At 47.7% G+C, this 5,299-nt stretch overlaps 1 long non-coding RNA gene and 1 other non-coding gene across 2 annotated transcripts; both read right to left on the bottom strand.

Moving 5' to 3' along the window:
- LOC116078171 lies at positions 1–2,066 on the bottom strand. Its single transcript, XR_004113442.1, has 3 exons — positions 1,670–2,066; positions 602–674; positions 1–49 (listed from the first exon to the last, which is right to left on the bottom strand). It is a non-coding gene; the product is annotated as an uncharacterized LOC116078171 (long non-coding RNA).
- LOC116079324 lies at positions 974–1,079 on the bottom strand. The gene has a single exon (XR_004113897.1). It is a non-coding gene; the product is annotated as a U6 spliceosomal RNA (small nuclear RNA).
- Positions 2,067–5,299: the final 3,233 nt, after the last annotated feature.

The following is a 5,299-nucleotide window of genomic DNA, read 5'->3' as shown; positions in this document are numbered from 1 at the left end:
ACTTTGGCTCCTGAGGCGTGCAGGGCCTTCACAGTGTCACGCCCAATCCCTGTAGGAGGGAGAGTGGTGTGACAAGGGCCCTACATGCCTGGTCACAGTAGGATCTGGGTCCCAGAAGGGAGTAAAGGTTGTTGCTCCAAGCAGTGGAAGTGCTGACTAAAAGGCTGTGAGCCAGGATTAGGTGGGACTATCCCTTGTCGGAGGTCAGACAGACTTGTCAGGTCAAAGGAGGCAGTGCCCTCCTGATGGGTCCCAAAGGAGAGTGACTGGTGCCCTATCTTCCCAGCCTGGGTCTATCTTGATGCCACGCTAAACTGGTCCTTCATAGTGTAGCATTGTGGTAGCCAAGGAGAGACTGGTATTTTGGCCTGGTAGGCAGCAGGTCTCCGGTCAGGTGACAGGGTTGAATTCTTCTCTCCAGTGCCAACTCCCACATCTGTTCACACTCACCTTGCTCTGCTCACACTCACCTTTCAGCAATCACACATGCTCTTCCCACTCACACTCACCTCACTTCTCGGCTCACACTTACCTTTCCCAGTTCACACACACCGTTCCCACTTACACTCATTGCCCCACTCCCCACTCCGCTCACACTCACCTTTCCCTGCCCCTGTCACCAGGGCCCTCAGGCCACTGAAATTCACCTTCATGCCACTGGCACCAGTATCCTCCTGCAGTAAGGGGAGGGCTGAGGTTAAAATGGAACTAGCAAGTGGGACAGATGCCCTGCTCCCTCCTGGCAGCCCTCCTTGCTCCTCAGAAGTGCCAATCAGCTGCTCATGCTGGGACTTAAAGGACCAGTAAGAAGTGTGTGCACACACATGTAGAAGATCTGACAAAGCAGTGGAAGCATGTATACACACATGTGCCTGTGAGAGGGTCTGACACAACAGTGTAGCAGGAAGGAAAGGCCAGCCTAGGGAAGGAATTTGCACTTTTTTTGAGGTAGAGTCATTTCTTTTCTTTTTTTTAAAATATGGAATGCTTCACAAATTTGCGTGTCATCCTTGCGCAGTGGCCATGCTAATCTTCTCTGTATTGTTCCAATTTTAGTATATGTGGGCCGAAGTGAGCACGAGGCACTGAGTCTTGAACCCAGAGCCTGAGAGCATGCTAAGCCAACACTGCCCCACTGAGCCATTCCCTTAGACCAGGCAAGTGAAAATTCTGGGTTTAGAATTATCTGGACAGAAGCATCAGCTTGTGATGTTTTATTATCATAAATGAAGGCAGTGATCTGCTCTAGCTGAAGCAGGTGACACTGGACCCAAATACCCAGGGATCCAAGAACCCACCACGCCTCCAGTGTGTCCAGTGAATCCACTGGTGGTCCTCCCAGGTGGCCCTCACCTGCTGCCCCATAACCAGCCTGGAACCCTGCCCTTGGCAGTGACACTGAAGCACCTTCTTCACTCTGAGGCAGGACTCTTGCAAATCTAAGCATGGATTTCTGGGGTTTCCTGCCCCAGTAGCAAACCCTGAGTCCCTCTGTGCGTCTCCTCTCTGAGCAGAGAACCGGGTCTTTGGAGCCAGTTAGAAGTAGTCAGAGAATATTGTCCACCTCAACCCAACTCTGACAATTGTCTGAGGTGTGCTGAGGGTCTCTTATCTTGGTGTCAGGGTTTATGGAACAAGTACTTCTGTCCAGGGAGTCATAGCAGGTTACCTGGCGTCTGCACTGGGCAGGAGGCTGAGGTGCTTCGTGGACAGCCCTGGAGAGTAGAGATGCTCAGACCCTGCCTGTTGCTTTTCCCTTGCTCAGTCCAGACTACACTGGGATGTGTGACTGGCTGAAACGAGGCAGCTGTATCTCAGGTGCTCTACCGTGTGACTGGCTGAACGGCAGTACCCTTCCCTGAGCATTCATCCACACTGATCTCAGGACACACAGGTTGACACCTAATGATTTGCTGCTGCCCGGCAGAGTTTCCTCATAGCTAACAGGGACAGATCAGACCTGCTCACTGTGTCCTTGTTCCCAGTCTGACCAAACCAAGTCCCACAGCCAACTTCCAGGTAGCACTGAATACTGGGGTCTGGCCTGATCTATCCAGTAAGATCAAAGCCATTCCCTTCTATGATGAAAGCAGTGGATTGTGACCAACCTGATGACTGGTAGCCATTGGAACTCCTGGAAAATGGTGGCCTTCCAGGGATTTGGTGTTGATCTCCACCACTGGCCAGCTAGGCATGAGGCAGGAGGAAGTGGTTTACCTGGAAGGGAGCATCAAGCTCCAAGGTCTTGGGAAGATAGTCCTCTGCTAGCCTTGCCCTTGGGAGAGCATTTCGCTGGGATGAAAATATCTTCACCCTCCACAGCTCTTGCTCTATCTCCTGTCACCTATGTGGTCTGAAGATTTCTCTATCTTGAGTCATGTTCTAAGCCCTAACTACAGCATTACCTGAGGAGTATTGTATAACAGTTTCCTTTGAGATTAAAATACTCCATCCTGCAGGGAAACCCCTTAAGTAGAGATGCAAACAATTCAATATAGCAGGGTTGGCGAGATGGCTCAGCAGGTAAGAGCACCAACTGCTCTTCCAAAGGTCCTGAATTCAGATCCCAGCAACCACGTGGTGGCTCACAACCACCCGTAATGAGATTGGACGACCTCTTCTGGCGCGTCTGAAAGACAGCTACAGTGAATTACTATGGAGCGAGCGGGGCGGAGTGAGCAGGGCCGGCAGAGGTCCTGAGTTCAATTCCCAGCTGCCACACAGATGATAGCTCACGGCCATCTGTAAAGCTACAGTGTACTCATGTACTCATACACATAAAATAAATAAAATAAATCTTTAAAAATAAAATTCAATATAGCTTCAGGAAGTTCCTGAAACTGACCAGTTTCACTAGGCCCATCCCTACCAGGGTAAGCAACAGAAGCTGAGAGTCTCTCTCAAACAAACCAAGCAGTAAAGAAGAAAGACTGCAGATCAGAGTCTGTAAGATGCAAAAAACAGCTGAGTTACCTACGAGAGGTTTAGACAAACTAAGCCACTTGAAAGGGACACTCTCCAACCTGTTGAGCTACCTTCAGGCTATGAATCGTGCTCTGGGTTCCCAGCTTTTGTGAGCTGTCACTGGAGCTGAGCTAGGGTAAATTCTGCTGTCATTGATCCTGTAAGAAATCCCTCACCAATACTCCCATAGGTAACCCCAATAAATCTCATCACTCACCAAGTTAGACTTTGGTGGTGTTTGTTGGTGGTCTGTCACAGGATGCCAAACTGGAGTGAGTGGATATGTATGATGTGTCTCTCCAGGAAAAGTTTTGTCACACAACAGAAGAAAAGGCCTTTGGGAAGAGATTAGAGGAAACTAAACCCAGGAAGACAACTGACACTGACCGCTGACCTCTACTCATGAGGGTATACATGTGTATCTGTAAGCAGACATACTCATGCCTGTGCAGATGCCACACAGACATAAAAACCCAGTGTAGCAGAGCATGGTGAGTCCTACCTGTAATTTCAGTTCTTGGAGACAGAATCATAGCTTTAAGTTTGAGGCCAGCCTGGTCTATATTGTGAGCCCTAGGCCAGCCAGAGCTACATAGCAATACCGTATCTCAAACCCACTAGTGGTGATTTTTTTGTTTTGTTTTGTTTTGTTTTGTTTTGTTGTTTTTGTTATTTTGGATTTTTCAAGACAGTTTCTCTGTGTAGCCCTGGCTGTCCTGGAATTCACTCTGTAGACCAGGCTGGCCTCAAACTTGGAAATCTACCTACCTCTACCTCCCAAGTGCTGGGATTAAAGTCATGTACCACCACTGCCCAGCTTTAGTGGTGATTAAAATGAGAACAGTCCCCATAGGCTCATATTTGAAAGCTTGGGCTCCAGTTGGTGGAACTGTCTGAGAAGGATTAGGAGGTATTGCCTCACTGGAAGAGGTGAGTCACTGCTGGTAGTCTTTGAGGTTTCAGAAGTCTACCTCATTCCCAGTTGACTCTTTCCTTCTCTGCCATCTGTGGGTCAGATGTAAGCTCTCAGCTACTACTCCAGCATCATGTCTGCCTGCCTGCTTCCATGCTTCCTGCCATGATGGTCATGGACACTAACCTTCAGAAACCATGAGCCCCCAATGAAATGTTTTTCTTATGAGTGGACTGTGCTTGGAGCTGACTGTGCTCTGGCAGGCTGTCTGTCCATACATTCCCAATGGCAGAGCAGCATGAGCTCCAGCCTGGACCATGTATGTGTCTACTCTTTCCCTTGGCCCAACAGAACTGACAGGAATTTGTGGTTCTTTTTATTTTTAGGGAGACATAAGGACAGGGACAGTCTACAACTATGTACAGAGGAGCTAGAGAGATGGTTCAGTGGTTGGGAACATTTGCTGCTTTTTCAGAGGACCTGGGTTCGATTCCCAGCACCCACAAGACAGCTCACAATCATCTGTAACTTGATTATAACAGATATACAGGTAGACAAAACACTCCACACATAAAATAATAAATAATAAGCCCCAAGAAGCAAAGATATTCTGCTGGCCCCTAATCACCTGCACAGGGCTTGCACCAGGCTCCCTATCCCTATCTGTGGCCATAGAGATGGTTCACATGATGAGATTGCTGCTCAGCCTGACTACACGGTGGACAGAACCAATGCCTTTCCTCATGTTATACTCTGACCTCCACATGTGCTTTGTCATGTGTGCACCACATTATTCCCTTCACACATACACACTAAATAACTAAATATGTTAATGCTTTTCAAAGCATTAAACAAATAAATCCCACAGATGGTCAGGACTCTACCAATTGGGCTGTCCCTGCTGTGGTTAGAACAGGGTGCTGCCTCTAGATACTTAACATGCAAAGGGAGCTGCGCTGTTTAAGACTTTTTTTTTTTTTTTTTTTTTTGGTTTTTCGAGACAGGGTTTCTTTGTGTAGCCCTGGCTGTCCTGGAACTCACTCTGTAGACCAGGCTGGCCTCGAACTCAGAAATCCACCTGTCTTTGCCTCCCAAGTGCTGGGATTAAAGGCGTGCACCACCACTGCCTGGCTGTTTAAGACTTTTTGAATCATGGAAAAATATAGATATGATTTTAAGAAATTTTTTACATTAATTTTTAATTTTTTGGTTTTTTTGAGACAAGTCTTCTCTATGTAGACTAGGATGGCCCTAAACACGTAGAGATCTGCCTATTCCTGCCTCCCTAGTGCTGGGATTAAAGAAATGTGCCTTTATTTATTTTGATTTGATGTGCATGAGTGTTTTCCCAGCTTGTTTATTAGTATGCCACATGCATGCAATGCCTAGGGAGAACAGAAGAGCTTTATCTCCCAGGACCTT

This window comes from Mastomys coucha, unplaced genomic scaffold (assembly GCF_008632895.1).
Source record: "Mastomys coucha isolate ucsf_1 unplaced genomic scaffold, UCSF_Mcou_1 pScaffold5, whole genome shotgun sequence".
NCBI lineage: Eukaryota > Metazoa > Chordata > Mammalia > Rodentia > Muridae > Mastomys > Mastomys coucha.
Note: the sequence above shows the minus strand (reverse complement) of the source record. Positions and strands in the feature narration are given on the sequence as shown.